The sequence below is a fragment of the Ambystoma mexicanum genome, chromosome 10 (genome assembly GCF_040938575.1).
Source record: "Ambystoma mexicanum isolate Mex_15411 chromosome 10, UKY_AmexF1_1, whole genome shotgun sequence".
NCBI lineage: Eukaryota > Metazoa > Chordata > Amphibia > Caudata > Ambystomatidae > Ambystoma > Ambystoma mexicanum.
Window position 1 is genome coordinate 266,576,837 of NC_090932.1, and position 20,540 is coordinate 266,597,376.

Below are 20,540 nucleotides of genomic sequence, written 5' to 3' on the forward strand. Positions count from 1 at the left end.
TGGAGGCCACATTTCCAGAGTTGGTGCAAAATCTGGAGGCAAAATTATATGCACATGGAACATGGTCATCAAATAATGCAACAGAGTGGCATGACCATATCTATGGGGAAGTTCAGAAAGAACCATTGGGCACCATTTTTGAAGAAGGTAGCATAATTCAGGTCTGTCTTCTGAGATTATTAAGTGCTGCTGATGAACATGCAGAGAAAGATTGTCTGATACGGCTATGAGCCAAAACATGGTTCATTTTAAATAGATCCCTGGGAATGCAAGAAAATGATGCCAAGCTAATTAGCAGACTAAACATTGAATTAGATGGGGCTAGTGAACAAGAGAAAAAGTTAAGAGCAGAACTGGAGGTATGTCAAAAGGACATGCAGTCAAAGTGTAAAGAACTCGACACTCAATTACCCCAAAGGAAGAAACTATTTGAGGATAGTGAGCAAGAATGAAAATACTTGAAAGGATTGCTAGGTCACATTAGACAAGATAAAGACAAGGTTATTTTGTAAATGCAAATTTTACAAAAAGAAAATTTCGAGAAAGAAGGTGAGCTTCAGAATGTTGAACAAGAGATAGCTAAAATGTTTCAAGAAAGAGACAAGCGAGACAAAGAGTTTAATGAATGTCAAATTCAAATGAGCGATATGCAAAATGTGATTAATAAGATGGGTGATGAAAACAATCACTTGCGTAAGGAGGCAGATTGACTCCTTAAAAAGTGCAAGGATTTGGAACAGCAGATATGCACTTTCAGGTCCCAGGACAAACGACAGGGCACCACATTCAATGGAATTGAGATGAATTCCAATTCTACACGGGGAGCCCCGGTGGCTGTGCCGGTGTCTGAGCTTGGTTTCAGCGCCTTTGGGGGGGTTTCACACACCCATTGGGGGTCGCCAACAATCCCATACACCTGAGACAAGGGTTGAACCACAAAGTAATGCAATCCCAAACATAGTGCCAAGTACTCCTATCAAGATAATGAAATCAATCAAGGCTCTGATCAACCCATTCAAAAAAGGAGCACAGTGCTACATAGAGGACCACTTAGAAGCAGTGTACGATATATTTAAAGCCCTCCACATACTTAAGGAACAATATAGACAATACTTTCACTTAACTCTGGATGCTCCCACAGTGAGCATCATCAGGGGATTAAATGAACAGCAGAGCATGACATAGGCAGAATTTGAAAAAGAGATTAGACATCATTTTTCTCCATTCCAGTCATTACAGGAGGTAAAGAAAATTTGCATACACGATTACAGCTGGGCCAAATATATCACCTCGCCAATTTCTACAAGACTTAAAAGGAACTTTTTCTCGTTTTGATGTATCTTTTTATCTTAATTCTAATGAGTTTTAAACTGCTTATTTGTATGGTTTGCAGAAAGACATTGGGGCCGATTCATGGAACAAACGTGCGCTGAAAATTCCAGCGCAAGCAGGCGCAAGGAGGCCCAAGCAGGAGAAAGCAAGCGCACGTGCACGCGTGCGATTCAAAGAAGGCGCTGCGCTACTTTCCCAATGGTTGTGCACCAAATCCGTGCATGGCGCACGCTGGCGCACAGATACCCAAACAGCGTGCGCTAAGCACACAGCGAAAGCGCCCATAGCGCAGCGCACACAACAAAAGTGGGCGGAACAGTGGGCGTAACACGCGGAATGGGGAATAACGCGTGAAAAAGAAGGCGTAACTGGGGAAGTACTGCAGGGAACTACACAGAACGCCCACACGCATGCGAACAACCGGTATTCATGGATTTGAATACGGGAAACCCGCGCACGGCAAAAGACGCACACAGGCGTCAACGCGTCCGCCACACGAAGGCAGCTGGAAGCGTCCCCGCGCACAGCATAAGCGTGCATGCAAACAACAAACACGTACATACAGCTACGATGAATGCCCCATTTGTCGCAGCACTGATCGTGGGACACCGCAGGAGGAGGAGAATAGCCAGGGCATGCATTTTTTCACCACGGACAAACCTTTTTGGGATGCATGATGACCAGGTCTATGGCAGGTATAGGTTTCCACCCCATATCATCCTAAACCTGGTCACAGAGTGGGAAGATGACCTAAAATCCCCCACCCTCTGCTCCCAAGCATTGAGCCCCTTGGAGAAGGTGCTCAATGTCCTGTATTTTTTGGCCACTGGGTCTTTTCAGCAGACTACTGCCATAGTGGGCGGTGTCTCACAGGCCACGCAGTCACGCTGCCTACACCAGGTATTGGCAATCATGACAGCGCGCCCCTCAGTCCGCAGGCACATACATGCCCAGAACACCCGCAGAAAGGCAGGCCGTTGTCCAGGACTTTTACAGGGTGGCACACTTCCCCAAAGTGCTCGGTGCCATAGATTGCACACATGTGGCCCTACGTCCACTTAGAGCCACTGAGCACATCTACCGAAACCACAAGCACTGGCATTCCATCAATGTACAGGTGGTATGCGATGCAAAGGGAATCATCACCTCTGTCTATGCAAACTACCCTGGCTCCACCCATGACAGTTTCATATACAGAATGTCCGCCCTGAGCCGGGCCCTGGAAGCTGGGCAGCATGGCGACACATGGCTCCTAGGTGAGTACAAATGCCCGTGCACATGCATGCATGCCACACACACACACACACAAATACACAAACCCCAATAATCACAACCATTATCACCTCTCCAGGGGACAGTGCCTACCCTCTGAGCAACCACATGATGATGCCAATCCGGAACCCCACCACACCACCCCAGGTAAGATAAAATGCGGCCCATATTGCAACCAGGACCATAGTGGAGTGCACATTCGGAGTGCTCAAGTCACGCTTCCACTCCCTTGACCGCTCTGGTGGGCAGCTATTCTATGCACCCCCAGTAGTGTGCAGGATCATTGTGGCAGCATGTGTCCTGCACAATGTTGCAACACGGCAGGGCGTACCGGTGGACATGGTGGTGCCCCCACATCCCCAACCACAGGCGCTGCCCATGGGAGGGGATAGGGCACGTGGCGAGGAAGCCTGGACCCAGCTTGTGGCCAGATTTTGCACCTGAACTCCCAACCCTGCAGAGTGCACACAACCCTGGCACATACCAGGTGACAATCGATGATGACAAAGAGACAGTCAACTGTCACAACCTTACCACCCTGAGATTGTTCCCATGGAATTGCCACATTGTGTGCATCCCTAGCTACTTAAACACAGGCAATCCTGTGTGACCAAAAGGCACACATGCAAGGTGTGAATCACACAGACCTGCAAAACAGGACATGACTATCACTGGTATGTCACTCAAACCCTCCCAAACCACAACATGACATGGCAAGCAATAGCCATACACCAACACAGTACCAAAAAGGTACACATTGCCATGTGAAAAATGTAAATGGGCATCAGACAATGATGCCTGACATGGAATCAGATGAAATGACTGACCAACAACCTCCCACCAAAAATAAGTCATACCCAAATGCATTCCAAAAGTTGTATTTTAAACATAACAATGAATGCCTGTCCACATGCACAAGGTGCATTGCAAAATCAACACTGCAGCTACTGTGTGCCGTGTCCACCTCCTGCAACACACTGCTCAGCGCACAGCACAGTGAACAGCCATTTTGTGTGATGCACACCCTGAGCATCACATCTAAGCGACAAACTACATATAAAAACCAAAATAGGCATGTACAGGATCCACAAATGGTCATAGAACATGTGCTGCAGGGACACAGTGGGCACCAGAAGGCAAACAGAGTGTACACGTGGACATGTAAGGGTGGTTGTACATGTAGTGGATCATAGTGCGAGTGTGTGGGTCAGTAGGGACATGCACTCAACATATGCATGTGAAATCAAGTGACCATCAGTGTCCTGTACACATCATATGTGAGCATTCACCATGTGTAAACCCCAGCATGTAAAATCACAACTATCGCCTCACACCTGAAAGGTAAACACTACACATGAACAGGCATTGATCAGCAGAATACATCATGTAAAAAGGAAAGCACAATTACAATTTCAGGGTGCCCATCACACTGCAGGTCAAGGCAACTATCAACAACAAAACACCCCCCCTCCCTCACAAATCACCACGACCCACTGAACAACGGCATCTGGGTTATTCATCCAACATCCTTGAATTCCACCTCGCCACAGGATCACCCTTCCCCTTTGTCACCATCTCCCACCTTGTATGTAAAAAGTTGCCAGCACCCTCAGAGTCCACCTAGATTTGCAAAAGCACAAAATCCAACAGAACTTAAAGCAGGACAACACAGAAGCCAAGCAAATAGCCTGCAGGCAGTAAAACAAACCAGAACAGCCACCAGTAGATGACTTGAAGTAGCAGTACGCCACAAAGGCCAAGTACTACCACAATGATGTTAACAACCAAGGTAGCACAGTAAAACAATGTCACAACAGGATCTGAACCATGTGTGGCACATAACATAGAATGATGCACCACGAACAGATGTCTACTATCACAGCTCCCATGTACAGGCGTAGGAGTGGCACGAAACAACCACCCCCACCATGGTCTGGGTGCCTGCAAGGTCTAACTCACACAGGCCTCTGAGACCCTAGTGGGGAAGGAGGGTCAGGGATATGCAGTCGGGACAGGCATTGGCATACTGGATAACTGGAATGAGGGGCAGGAGAGGGGAGTAGGATTGACACGGGAAAGTAGGGAATGCACCAAAATGTAGTACACACATTAACACATACACAATTAGATCAAACTTGTTCACATGCACATTGCACCAAATAACTCAAATGTAAGTCAAAGAGAAACTTATCTCTGCGGTGAGTGCTGTCCTCCTGCCTGCGCACTCTCAGGTCCGGTAACAGGAGCATTTCAATGCTGCAAAGAGAGCCACAGGCATTAATCTGTGCATCCCCAAAACACACAAACACACCACCAAATATGCCCCAAAGTAACAAAATACACTACAAACAGACAAACTTGTGTGGATGCTTCATACCCTTACGTAACATTACCCCTCTGATGGTTCATACACAGTCAATGCAATAAGTCAGGCACCCATGGGTGCGTGGCAAATGGAACACCAATGTGTCACGATTCACACAACATGCAATGTTCCCTGTGTAAGCAGACAGACGCATATAGCAAGGTCTGACTTCAGAACAAGTCCTGTACCACCATGACCAACATAAAGTAGCCAGTGCATGTATCAATTTCTACTTGGAAATGACATGCACTGCACCCGAGTCTGTCCCTTGCTGTCTGTCCCTGTGAGCTGCTTCATTCCATGTCTCGGAACGCTACATGGCTAATACAGCCATCAGTCCACTAACACATCTGAGCTGTATTGTGCGCTTCTACACCAATATTTGTCCAAGTTCACCGTCAGTGCTGCTACTAAGCATGCATGTTCAACTGGCCAGGTGGAAGGGTTGCTGTGTTGTGACCCCCCTGTGCTGCTCACCTTGCCTGCAGTCCCTTGAAACACGTCATCAATTTTCGGATGTATGATCGCAATCCATGTGCCTCTGCTTGCGCACACGTGCGCATGTCGGCAGCACCAAACGTGTCCTGATTCCAGACGTCCCCCATGTCTGCTGGCAAAGGTGGTCTTGAGGCTCACCCCCCTGCAGAAAGAGCATGAAACACATGATTAATGCTTAATATTCATCCGTGTGTGTCTCTTCAGGCATCACATGACTTGACCATGTCAGAAACGTACATCAGAAATCACACCATCAGTCCGTCTTTCACAGCAACAGTGTGGAACACACTATCTACGGCATGATTTGCAACAAGCACATGTTCATTAAAGTTAAGAAACATACTACATCTAGCAAAAGAAGAACAGTCGACAATTACACCCCAATCATCCCCACTAGGGGTGTTAACACAAGTTCCACAGCAGCAGACATGCCACCGATATGACAGTCCATTGCCCTTGTGTAATAGGCTGTTACACCGAACCATCCTTGCGAGCATATGGATAAGGGAAGCAGGAGTGGCATATGTGAGTCAAGGACCCCAAGCAGCAAACACATACACAAGACAAGCTTGAAGGGCCCAGCTGGAACAGACAGTAGATGCTTTCAAAAGCCACAAAGCACCACACGGTCACATGAAAGCACAATAGACTAGCAATTTTAAACTATATTAACTAATTACACTAACTATGAAAACCTACTTTACCCATTTACACTAACTATCAAACAGAAACTTAACTAACTAAACTAAAAGAAAAAGAAAAAATGACCACATACGACCCAGGGGGTGAGGGGGCAACCAGGAGGGGGGAGGTACAGGGTGCTGCTCAACACCCACATGCGATGATGCTGGGGAAAAAAAAACCTCCATGGCTCAACGCCTGCACAGACCGACCTATGTGGGAGATAGATTGTCGCACGAGTCTGGCTCTTCCTGGAAAGGAGGACGTGGCACAGGAGCATGACCATGCCTAGCTGCAGCTTGCCCCTCGTCGGCAGCATGTCTGCCGGACGGGTGAACCTGGTTCTGTGTGGTGATGACATGTAGGTCTGCATGCAGAACCTCTCGTGATACACGTGCTTCCTCTTGCAAGGTAGCACGTGTAACACGGAGTTCCTCCTGCAAGGCCTGGCTTGACAACCGCTGCACCTCCCGGCAAGCATGTAGCTCAGCTGAGATGGTACGCTCAAGCTGCGCAAACCTCTGCTCTGCCCGCTCCCTCTGGGACATCAGAAGGACACCCAGAGTGGATCTGAGGGAAGCATACTCCTCCCTCAGGGCCTCCATATGTGCCTCTGTGTGAGCAGCAATTGCTTCAAGCAGAGACAACATTTCAGTCTGGCGTGCCCTGTCTGAGGCCGCCATGCCCAGCCTGAGCGAGGGGGCCGTGGACCATGCCGCCTGCTGCTGGAGAAGCACCTGCCTAGCAGGGGGGAGCACAGATCGGGTCACACGCTCCATGCTCTCAGCGATGTGCTCCATTGCTGCCCCCTGGCATTCAGAATTGGCAGTCATGTCATGCTCCCACTCAGTATACAGCGGATACGCGCAGGGACTGCGTTGCTGGGCTTGACCCCTGTGGGACCCAAGGACTGGGTGTCCTCGTTGTGTTGGCACCGCCCGCGGCTGCACGACTACATGCCCCCGTCGACATGATGTCCCAGGCACATCAGTGATTGGTGTGGAGGGTGACCCTGCATCCCGATCCACCACGGGCGGAGGTTCCAAGGCTGACTGACCCCTCAGTGCAGGTGTCGCAGACAGAGGAGTGTCCACATCAGAATCACTCACCCCTGACATATGGACCTGATGCTCGTCCAACTCGACATGGTCGTCAGAGTGTTCATCAGGGCTGGACTCATAGACAGCCAGAGACAAGATAGACTGTAGCACTTGGTGGTTTTCATGGCCTACCACCCCACGACCCCCACTTGTGCTGGGTTGATGTAGTGATAACAACCCTGTGCCTGGCATGACAACACCATCCTCGGGCCTCATTGCGTCATCACCTGAAAAATAGAGAGGAAAAAGGTCACTACACATGTTAGAAGCACACTACACACACACACACCAACACCAAACTCATCAGGCAGGCATGTGACACACAAAATAGAACCTGGCATGCATGCTGGGTAAACTTGAAATTGCTTCTGTGATTAGACCTGTGGAAAGGTGGCAGTTTGCACTGAAGTGGGTCTATGCAGTGCAAGTATGTTACTCACTATCTACATGTACAAGGACTTCATGGTGTGTGTCAGAAAATGTGAAGGCAGTGCAAGGTCAACTTCAGGCATCACGTGCAATGTGCATTAAATGGGTAGCATGTCTACAAGCAAACCACCCCTCCCCCCAAGTGCAAAAGCAGGGATGCCTAGCATTGTATCAAAAGGCTGACCATAGACCTATGTATTGACAGACAGTGTTGACTAGCATCAACAGCATCATGTGAGTCAAGTGACAACACAGCAAATGATGATCGGACAGTAAGCAGGACACATGATGAAACCTCTGGAGTACACCCACGTGTGAAGAAAACACTACACCAGTTGGACAGAGTCATTGGCCATTAAACAGGCTGAGGCTGGTGACCCACACAGATTGTCAGACCCTAAACATGTGTGCAACGCAGTACTGAGCCACAGTTGACATGGGAAGGCAGATGAAATGCCATGCAATGTAGGTCATCCAGGACTCGTATTACAGTGATCATCCAGTCATGGACACATAGGGGCATGCGTGGAATGCACATGGAGCATGAATGGGCACTCATGTCCCTGCGGGGCATCTGACCTCTGCACAGTCCAAGTGAGACACCCTGCATCAAGTACTAAGGATGTACCACACAGCATATGTCTGGCAGATTGGCCGCTGGATGTTAGCATGTACACAGGAGGCATGAACAGGGAAGTACCCAACAGCAATATTGTAGCAGACCAGTGCTACGGTGGAATTGGGGTGCAGAGCAGAGGGTTGAGGGGCAAGGGAGCATGCCTACATTGATTACCCGCTTGCAGGCAGAGGACACATGCACGTCAGTCATGATATGCATAGTCCCTGGGCTGAGAGGAAGGACACCCCACGCTACATGCAGAAGTGCCAGTGAGCTGGAACATGGACCGGAGGGGCATACTGGTGACCAGCATGTGAGTAGGGTGCAATAGTGGTGATGTGGACAGTCCCCGTCTTCTCCACATGTCCACCATCCAGCAGAGTAGACATGCATTAGTGAAACATTGCATTACTTTCACATCAGAACCATGTACACGTGACATGTAGTGGCAATCATGCACAACACATCACAAAAGTAAAACACACACGTCCTCAACAAACGCGCATCAACACTCACTGGACTGGGCATCAAAGTCCGGCATCTCTCCCACTCCTTCGACCGATTTAGATGGTATGAACTCCGCAACGAGTGACTCATGCGGAGTGAGGTCTTCTTCCTCTGGTACAGGCCCACTGCCAGTCACCAGAGTCAAGTTGTAATTTGAGGCATGCTTAGCCTTAGTGCTGCGTTTGAGGTCATTCCAACGCTTTTTGCACTCTTGCGCCGTGCGCACCTCATGGCCGAATGCACTCACATGTTCCGCAACTTGCTTCCAGTGGGTATCACGGTGGGCAGCCGTAGTCTGACAATTAGCACCCACTAGCATGTCACGGCTGTGGTCCCGCACGTAGTCCACGAGGAAGTCCAGTTCCTGTTTGCAGAAAGGCTTCTTCCTTGACGTGCTGGAGGTCCCAGCCTGTGCTGCAGGCGCAACCTTCCTCCTCTTGGATTGTGGTGCAGACCCTGGCTGGCTAATGCAGCCCTGATCAGTATGGCCAGTGGGTTCGGTGGATTAAGCCAAGGGAGTGGCAGGTGGAGGGATGACCAAAGGCCTGACTTGTGTCAGTGGCAGCTAGGTGCCCTCTAATGGACCCTGCGAAGCAACATCCGCTGTGGCAGGGTCATTGACCACAACTGTCCTGGTTGGCAGACTCACAACTGGGGTGTTGTTGGGTGCATCTGCCCCTGCACTTACCAACACCCGGCTGTTCGGGGCAGCAGATGACATAACTGCCCCAGGGACACGTGTCTTGGTCAGGGCAGCCCTGCGTGCCCCTACAGTTTCCCTCCTGGCCTGTTGGAAATCTTCCAATGGCTCTTCAAGTGCCAACGCATCCTGCGCTGGCAGACCCTGAGCCTGGGTGGTGGTGACCACAGCTGCACCTGCAGCTACCACTACCCTTGGGCACGTGGCAGTCAATGAAACGGACTGCCGGGTCACACGGGCGCCAGTGCCAGATGCAAAAGCTGCATCTCCCGGAACCACAGGGGGTGGTGGCATGATTGCTCCGACACATGGCACAACATCGTGCTCAAGTGGCGCACCCCTGCCTCTTCCCCCTCTGCGGCCACCCTGGACACCCTGAAGTCCCCCTACTCCCTGGTCAACCTGGCCATGTCCCCGACCACGCCCGCCATGAGGAGGACGCCCAGCTGAGGCGCCCCTCATCTTTGGTGGCCACCCAACCATGGTACAGATGTAGTAGTGCCGGCACAGATGGAGTAGTGCCAATGGGAGGTGTACACCACAATTGACCTGGGCAATTGGGGTGAAGGGGGTGGGATGCAAGATGTTAACAGAACCTCTGCACCTGCAAGGATGTATGTGACCCCGGTGATGTAGTGACGGGTCACGCAACGCTCAGGTACCCCAAAACTGCAGTAAAACCATGCACGCAACCCTGCAGCCTAAGTGCGTGGAATCAACCTCCCGCAGTACGCGGTGGCACCCAGTAACACGAAAAACGCGTACGTGTGGGACACGCAGGCTACAATGACCTCGAAAACGGGTGCGATACACAGGGGCACCCGCAGTGGGAAAAAATAGCGTGTGCGACTCACCGTCTCACTAGCGCGATGCAGAAAAACATGCGTAGCCAATACCCCCGCCAAAAGAAGAGATACGTCCTTGATAGCTGTGAAGTTGTGATGGCGCGCAAAACAACACGAAGCACGAAGCAGGAACACACGTCAGTCTCCACGAAAGGCACGTACAGCGAACTGCTGGCCCTGCTCACCTTTAACCCGTGCTGAGGGAAACGCCCACGTGTGTCACGTCACTTACTCGCGTATGCCCTTTCCTCAGATTACACGCATTCACACGCGGACATGCGCTTACGCGCTAAGGGCCTTTGTTCCAATGAAATCGCGTACGTGTGCTGACGCACTTACGCGCTAAGGGCCTTTCCTCCAATTACACGCTGATGTGCAATTTTTTCACTTGCCAAATCACTCCATATCAAGCTGGCCATGCAACAACACACGGAAGACCACACGCCTGCCCAGAAGGCTAAATTACTGCCCCCCTAGACCCCCGAGCATGCTCCCACCTGCCATCTGCTGCTGCCTGCCTGCCTGCTGCCCACGTGCCCTGCTATTTGGTGCCTGCACATCAGCCAGGGTTCCAGTTGCTGTGTCCACCCCTGCTGGAACAGAAGACTCCCGACTGGGATACCATGCTGCACAGCCCAGCCCCAGGACCCAGTTGCCCACCCACACCTGCCTCGGGGGTCCCCATGTCGGGGCAAACACCATCTGAGACCACTGGCGACCCCCAGCCAGAGAGGCAGAGGGCCACCAGCTTCAGTGTGAAGGAAGTTGGTGTCCTGGTGGAGCATGTTCTGGGGCATTTTGATGCCCTCTTTGGGACATCACGCACCAACAAGGAAGGACGGGAGAGGATCTGGGACGACGTAGTGGTTGCCATCAACGCGGAGGGGCTGGCAACCCGCAACATCAAGCACGTCAAGAAGTGCTGGGAGGACTTGAGGTCCAGGACCCTCTTCAAGGCCCGGTGCCTCACGGAGGGGGGCCGGGTCAGCATGAGTGACATCCAGATGAGGGTCCTGGAACGCGTAGGCCCAGCGCTCCACGCCCAGATCCTGCAGAGGAAGACCCATCTGGAGATGAGCGGTAAGTGGCCAAGCATTGGTGTGTGAGACAGGGCATGTTGCAGTGTGTTGGTAGTCTGATACTTGCCTGTATGTGTGACATAGGCTATGTATGGATGTGTGTGTGCAGGGACATCATGGTCATGCATGTGAGACCAGTAATGTGTGAACCACATGATTGGTGCATGAGTTACAATGCAACATGGGTAGCTGTATGGCAAATGCACACATGAAAGCATGCCAGTGTCTGTTCTTGCACATGGTGGGGGTGTGAGGGATGGGTGCTGCTGTCATGTACATGTATGGTGCACATGTGTGTGTGTCTGAGAAGTGTGTGTGTGACTTCGGCACGCCATAGATTCATGACACATGTCTGTGATGATGTGTACATTCACTCATGCAGTCCGGTCACCGTTGTATGCACTGTGTCTATCCACTGAGTCTGTGGTGTGCAAGGCATGATGCATGACCCTCCGGTGATGTGTGTTCATGGGATCAGTGTGAGCCATGATGCATGTGAGTTTGAAGGCAAGATTTTGGTTATAGAGGCCCTTGTACTTGGATGCAGATGTTGATTGCAGGCGCCGTGCCTGTTCATGCATGTGTGTTGCGTGCATTCACCCAAGTGTTGTGGAGGGACAGGATGGAAGTGACGTTAGACACTGCATCTCATGTGTTATTGCTTCCTGTCTAGGGGAATGTTGTACTGTACCCTGATGCTTGTGTTCTATGTCTCCCTCTACGCAGCGTCAAGTGAAGAAGAGGGCCGAGAAGGCGCTGTGGAGCCAAGTGGCGGGGATGCCTCCACCGGGCGGTGACGCAAGGCCCAGCCACCTTCCCAGGACTTGCCATCATCCGGGAGCAAGGGAGCTGGTGCCGCGTCTGCCACTACGGCTGGGGCGGAAGGGCCGGGTGAGCCCACACAGGGGCTTGCAATGGCGGAAGACAGTAAGGAGACATCCAGGTTGGTGGTCTCCACAGAGGAGGAGGAGCCCGCTACTGAGTCGCACATGGGGCCTGGGGGGGGTAGTACCACTGGTGCAAGTGGCGCAGTCCAGGGCCAGGGTCAGGAGGCAGCACAGGTCACCACGGAGGGGCCTGTGCCCTTGACCCAGTGACTGCACCACCATGCACCAGCAGGGATGCCCCATCCCAGGCCCGTCCGCAGGTAGGGGAGAGTGCCATGTCATCTGCCTCTCCCTATTACTGCGGACGAGGGGTCCCATGAACGTATGGGCTCTGTCCTGATTGGTGTCGTGTTGCGCACGTATGACATTCGTGATGACGTGCATTCTTCCTTGGCAGAAAACGCACGCCATCACAAAGAGCAGCGTCACGACGTGGCATTGTTGGGAGGGGCCCTGGTTGGTGGGTGCCTACATGTGACGCGCACTCTGGCGGACCTCTCCTCCTCTGTGGAGACTATGCGCCAGTCGTTCTCCCTGCCGTCTTCCGGCCCAGATTCCACCAGGGCCTCCTGTGGACCTGGCCTGACCAACACAGCCAGCTTGGTGGAGATCCCATCCCTGCCACAGTCGGGAGTCGGCGGTCCAGCAGGGGTGGACACCACAACTGGAGACCAGCTGATGGAGGATGTGCAGGCATCATCAGACAGGGCACATGGACAGCAGCAGCAGCAGCAGGAGCAGGCTCTAGGTGGGAGCAATGATGGCTCGGGGCCATCGACATCAGGGGGGCAGGCATCGGCCAGAGGGCAGGAGGAACCTGGAATGGATGTGTCTTCCGTGTGGCTGCGGTTGGGCCAGCGTATAGGTGCGGAGCAGCGGCAGGCGGAAGAGGCACAGCTCACCATTGTCAGGGCAGAGTTCTCCATGCGTCAGGCGTTGAGGCAGGCAGAGTGCCTCTAGGCGACTCGCAGGGAGTTGGAACAGGCCATGAGTGCCTCCCTGCGAGACCTTGGGCCAGGACAGGGGCCCGCCTCCAGCAAATAGGCATGGAGTTCGATGATGCCCTGGCCGAAAACATCAATGAGTGAGCCGCAGGACTTTCCCGTCACCATTGTAAATAGTTTATAGTTAAGTTTCCTTTTTTTTTTTTTGGGGCTTTTGGACCATGCCCCACACTTTTGTAAATAGATTTTTTGTTAGGTAGGTTATTAGATTGGTTTCATTTGTTTCGTTGGGCTCATGGACTCTTGAAAATTGTATTGTACATAGTTGGACGTTGGATTTATTTGGACATTTTAATTTCATTTCACCATTGATCAATGGATTTACCTTTTTGCGTTTCATTTGCATTTGGTTTGGTGGACAGAGAGTTTTGGCCATTTTTCTTTTGGATTACTTGGATTTTTTTGAGGAATTTTATTTTTTTTATTTCGACATGCATTTCATTTCATGTTTGCCATTATTTTATGCTTTAAGTACTTTCAATTGGTTTTCATGTTAATACATTTTAATCTTTTACTTCAATGTGTATGATTCACTCATTGGGTTCATGCATGTTGACATGTGGGTTTACTCAATCAATGGCAACCTGTGTGTATTTGTGTGATGGACATGTGTTGATGTACATAGTTGACTTTTGGTTTGTGTCATGAGATGGGCATGTCACTGCTGGATGGGTGAGTGGGTGGGAGACATGAGTGGGACATGAGTGGGGGCCTGCTGGCAGGTGCCCCTCACTGCTGGGGGTGGGTGTGCAGGGAGACATGAGTGGGGGTGTGTTGGCAGGTGCCCCTCACTGCTAGGGGGTGGGGGTGCAGGGGAACATGTGTGGGACATGAGTGGGGGCCTGCTGGCAGGTGCCCCTCACTGCTGGGGGGTGGGAGTGCAGGGGGACATGTGTGGGACATGAATGGGGGCCTGCTGGCAGGTGCCCCTCACTGCTGGGGGATGGGGGTGCAGGGGGACATGTGTGGGGGCCTGTTGGCAGGTGCCCTCACTGCTGGGGGGTGGGGGTGCAGGGGGACATGTGTGAGGGCTTGCTGGCAGGTGCCCCTCACTGCTGGGGCGTGAGGGTGCAGGGGGACATGAGTTGGTGATCATATTGCAAGGTGAAATGTGGCTTGGCTGGGGGGCATGCCCATGATGGATGGGCTGCCTGCGGGTCATGACCAGGGGTGCAGGGTAGTCCCCTGTGGTGTGGGCTGCCTGTAGGGGCCGTGGAGGGGGTAGAGGGGACACCTGGGAGGACCCACACTGCCAATTCACGTGTAGGACTCCCCGCGCACCACATTGGATACAGTACCCTGCTCTGACAGCAAAATCGCGTGTGAAACTTCCCGCGGACCCAAGTAATACACGTACCCCGCTCGCACAGGCCCTTTCGCATGTGAAACTTTTTGCGAACCCCAGTAATACACGTACCCCACTCGCACAGGGCCAATCGTGTGTGAATCTTCCCGCGAACCCCAGTAATACACGCACCCCACTCGCACAGGCCCTTTCGCATTTGAAACTTCCTGCGAACCCGAGTAATACACGTACCCCACTCACACAGGCCCTGTCGCATGTGAAACTTCCCGCGAACCCCAGTAATACACGTACCCCACTCGCACAGGCCCTTTCGCATGTGAAACTTCCCGCGAACCCCAGTAAAACACGTACCCCACTCGCACAGGCTCTTTCGCGTGTGAAACTTCCCGCAAACCCCAGTAATACATGTACCCTGCTCGCACAGGCCCTTTCGCGTGTGAAACTTCCCACGAACCCCAGTAATACACGTACCCCGCTCGCACAGGTCCTTTAGCGTGTGAAACTTCCCATGAACCCCAGTAATGCACGTACCCCACTTGCACAGGTCCTTTCGCGTGTGAAACATCCCACAAACCCCAGTAACACACGTACCCCACTCGCACAGGCCCTTTCGCGTGTGAAACTTCCCGTGAACCCCAGTAATATACGTACCACACTCGCACAGGCCCTTTCGCGTGTGAAACTTCCCACAAACCCCAGTGATACACGTACCCCACTCGCACAGGGCCAATCGCGTGTGAAACTTCCCGCGAACCCCAGTAATACACCTACCCCACTCACACAGGCCCTTTCGCGTGTGAAACTTCCTGCGAACCCAAGTAATACACGTACCCCACTCGCACAGGGCCAATCGCGTGTGAAACTTCCTGCGAACCCCAGTAATACACGTACCCCACTTGCACAGGGCCAATCGAGTGTGAAACTTCCCACGAACCCCAGTAATACACGTATCCCACTCGCACACGGCCAATCGCGTGTGAAACTTCCCGCGAACCCCAGTAATACACGTACCCCACTCACACAGGCCCTTTTGCATGTAAAACTTCCCGCGAACCCCAGTAATACACGTAACCCACTCACACAGGCCCTTTCGCGTGTGAAACTTCCAGCGAACCCCAGTAATACACGTACCCCACTCGCACAGGGCCAATCGCATGTGAAACTTCCCGCGAACCCCAGTTATACACGTACCCCACTCGCACAGGCCCTTTCGCGTGTGAAACTTCCCGCGGACCCCAGTAATACACGTATCCCACTCGTACAGGGCCAATCGCGTGTGAAACTTCCCGCGAACCCCGGTAATACACATACCCCACTCACACAGGCCCTTTCGTGTGTGAAACTTCCCGCGAACCCCAGTAATACACGTACCCCACTTGCACAGGTCCTTTTGCGTGTGAAACTTCCCGCGAACCCCAGTAATACACATACCCCACTCGCACAGGCCCTTTCGCGTGTGAAACTTCCCGTGAACCCCAGTAATACACGTACCCCACTCGCACATGGCCAATCGCGTGTGAAACTTTCCGCGAACCCCAGTAATACACGTATCCCACTCGCACAGGGCCAATCGCGTGTGAAACTTCCTGCGAACCCCAGTAATACATGTACCCCACTCACGCAGGCCCTTTTGCGTGTAAAACTTCCCGCGGACCCCAGTAATGCACGTACCTCACTCACACAGGCCCTTTCGCGTGTGAAACTTCCAGCGAATCCCCAGTAATACACATACCCCACTCGCACAAGACCAATCGCATGTGAAACTTCGCGCGAACCCCAGTAATACACGTACCCCACTCGCACAGGCCCTTTCGCGTGTGAAACTTCCCACGAACCCCAGTAATACACGTACCCCACTCGCACAGGCCCTTTTGCGTGTGAAACTTCCCGCGAACCCCAGTAATACACGTACCCCACTTGCACAGGGCCAATCGCGTGTGAAACTTCCCGCGAACCCCAGTAATACACGTACCCCACTCGCACAGGTTCTTTCGCGTGTGAAACTTCCTGCGAACCGCAGTAATACACGTACCCCACTCGCACAGGCCCTTTCGCGTGTGAAACTTCCCACGAACCCCAGTAATACACGTACCCCACTCGCACAGGGCCAATCGCGTGTGAAACTTTACGCGAACCCCAGTAATACACGTATCCCACTCGCACAGGGCCAATCACGTGTGAAACTTCCTGCGAACCCCAGTAATACACGTACCCCACTCACACAGGCCCTTTTGCGTGTAAAACTTCCCGCGGACCCCAGTAATACACGTACCCCACTCACACAGGCCCTTTCGCGTGTGAAACTTCCAGCGAATCCCCGGTAATACACATACCCCACTCGCACAGGGCCAATCGCATGTGAAACTTCCCGCGAACCCCAGTAATACACGTACCCCACTCGCACAGGCCCTTTCGCGTGTGAAACTTCCCACGAACCCCAGTAATACACGTACCCCACTCACACAGGCCCTTTCGTGTGTGAAACTTCCCGCAAACCCCAGTAATACACGTACCCCACTCGCACAGGTCCTTTCGCGTGTGAAACTTCCCGCGAACCGCAGTAATACATGTACCCCACTCGCACAGGCCCTTTTGCGTGTGAAACTTCCCACAAACCCCAGTAATACACATACCCCACTCACACAGGGCCAATCGCTGTGTGAAACTTCCCGCGCACCCCAGTAATACACGTTCCCCACTTGCCATGTGCTGTGTGGCGGCCATGTATACTGGTACAGGGTTAGCGCAGCCCTTTGCGCTGGATTGGGGATTTTGATGCTTTTCCCTGCGCGAGGGGCGTTCTTGGGGGCGTAACTGGAGCTGCTGCAGGGTCGCTGCGCCACTGTGCGCCACGGCTGGTTTTGGTAGCTAAAATCCATGAATACGCTGTGCGCGGAAATGGATTTTAGCGAACGCGGCTGGCGCAGACAATCGCACACGCACACTGTGCGCCAGCTGCGTGAGCCACTTGTGCGCTAAATTCTATGAATTACCCCCATTATATGACAGTTAGTCTGTGAATTTGATCGTGAGAAGTCACTTGAATGGATTGTGCACCAATGTACAAAACTTTATGAAGTGCTCTACTGTCAGGGTAGAGAGAGTGATAAAATGAAAGATACAAGAGCAAAATATAAAGAATTCTCAGCAACAGTAATGGAGATCAGGTCAGCTAAAATGTCACTTGAGTCCGCTCAAAGTCCAGGCAAAAATAATGTGACACCCGAACAGAGGGGTACCCCACAGAGGTTGCCGCCCTCTGTACCGATGTTTCAGTCACATGATCCTAGTAATAGGGAGAGTTACATTAGCCATAGGTATTTAGGAGACAGGCCCCGGGCAGGATATCGGCCGACATGTCAGGCATGAACAATAATCAGAGACAAAACCAAGATCCAAGAAATAATGGTCCCTACCAGACATTGGGGACACAGAGCAGATTTAACCCCAACACCATGATATATGGCAACCAGGACAGACCCCGGTATGTGGATCGATTTACGGAAAATGAGACTCAGAGTAGGGGACAATATTCACAAAATGAGAGACAGGATATGAGGCAGAATATGAACTATACTCCATGTCAATACAATCGATCATCGCCACCAGAGGATTACAACCAAAGAATAGGTACACCCTGCTCCCCGCCCCACACGAATCAAGAGTTCAGAAATCACTCAAATAGGAATCACTCTCCTGAGAAATACCAGAATAGATTTAACCAGGGGCAAAATAACCAATATCGGCATAGGCCGCAAAGAGAAGAATCTAGAGAGATGAAAAGATTCCAGTGTCTCGAGGCCGAAGTGAAAATGTTGGCTGAACAAATGGGCAAACTCTGTACAGCTCAAAAACAGTCATCAAAGGAAGGGGCAGAAGGTCATAGAAGTGACCTGGTGGCTTCTGATAATAAGTGACTAAATATTCATGACAGACACCTGCAATGATAAAAAGACAGAGTTCCCTGATCTGGTTTTGCATAATGACTCTGAGCTGCTTAATGATTTAAAAAACGAAAATACCTGCAAATGAACATGAGGCAGAAATTGCAAATACATCTAAAAAAGAGGTTTGGTTTAACCTGTAGTTAAATCAAACGTTGGAAATTTGCACAAATGAAAAAGGAAACTGATAAAAACATGAAATTCCAAAAGAACAAAGAGACAGATTTAAGAAAGACAACTCATGCATTGATAAAATAATTGATCTGGGAATAAGTGTAGATGTTAAAACACCCTCCCTAGACAATCAAGATGCTAATAAAATACAGGCAGGAAGAATAAGTACGAAAAAGGAGGGTAAAGATCAATCAACTGAAGAGTTCTTTGAGCCACAGATTTTTGAGGAAATTAAAAAGACTGGTATCATGCCAAATACCCACAAATGCCCAAAATTAGAAAATGACAATTTATCAGGTGATGTTTATACGCATATTCAGTTGTAGGATTGTAGTGTGGATTCTGATGATCCCTGAATGTTAGGGAGAACAGTGGGCACACTCCAAATGACCTCTGAATGTGGGAAGATGAGTACGGTTTCTCAAAAGGAAATGGAAAGAAAGGAGGGAAAGATGTCATTTCATTTACCGATGTGCTTAGCCAAGAGTGAGAAGTGTCTGAGAAAGGTGAATCCTGAAAACAGTAAGAATTCACACTTTTTGTGTGTATTAGAAGATGTTGAAGGCAGTTATTATGCTCCCATTACTGTGGAAGAGAAGTGCAATACATTTGCAATGATTGACACAGGCGCACAGGCCACAATTATGTCCAAAGAATTGATAAAAAGTATCAATGAAGGGATGTCTCCACAGAACCAGATCAAAGTGAGACAGAGTGAAGGCCCAGTACATTACTTTAAAGGTGAGGAGGTGCCTCGAGGGTGTCACTGACATTGACATAAAGATAGGAAAACAGAATGAAACAGGAAGTATTGATCACATCTATTTGTGAAATTCCATTCTTGATGGGAACAGATTGCCTGAAAAGATTGTCTCCTCTCATTGATGGAGTAAATGCGGTTCTAACCAAAAAACCATTAAGGTTTGAGAAAATAAAGTCACAAAACAGCAGTGCAAACGAATGCCATACTGTTGCCAAATCGAATGATGTAGTGGAGTTTTACCTACAGAATAGCTGTTTGCCTAGTGTCACTATTATTTTGATGTGTCAGGACAAAATGCAAAATGAAAGAGAAAAACAATCTGTGCAGATTTATTTGGACCCTAGGAAGAAATGGCAAACTGAAATAGATGAACACACATTGTGCTTCTATTTAAAAGAGAAGAAGTGCAAACAGAACACCATCCCTAAGGCAGACACAAAAAAAGCACATCACCACTCTTGCTGAAATACATATGGAAGATGAGCAGCCATGGATTCATTTTGGTATAAATGGCCATTCTAAAATGATAAAAGCCACTTTGGCGCTTAAACGGGAAAGGCGTTTTATTAATGAGAAACTACTGCAGAGAATAATGGAAAGGGAGGAGATCCCGAAATTTAGAATTAAAAACCAATATATCTCTGGTTTGGACAATCCAGATTTTGAAAATCGAAATTGCAGGAAGGTGCATGCTGAAGATTAATATTGGACAAAAAACCATCTACCACAATGTGTGGATAGTGAGTGGAACACAAAATGATTTTTATTGGGCAATGATATCATGCACAGGACATGCATGGTGTTAGATTTCCTTAACCAAAAAATATGGTCCCGGCTAGACGGGCCTGCACCCGAATTTGAAGACAAAAGAAAGGCTTTTCATTGTGCACAATTAGTACCATATGCAATTGAACTACAGGTGAAAAAGGATATTACTATGCCTGAATTAACCAAGCAGGTTGCTATAACATTAAAGCGCAAGAATGTACAGCAAATGAAGGATTCTGATGCATTTGTGTGCTTGAATTAATCCAT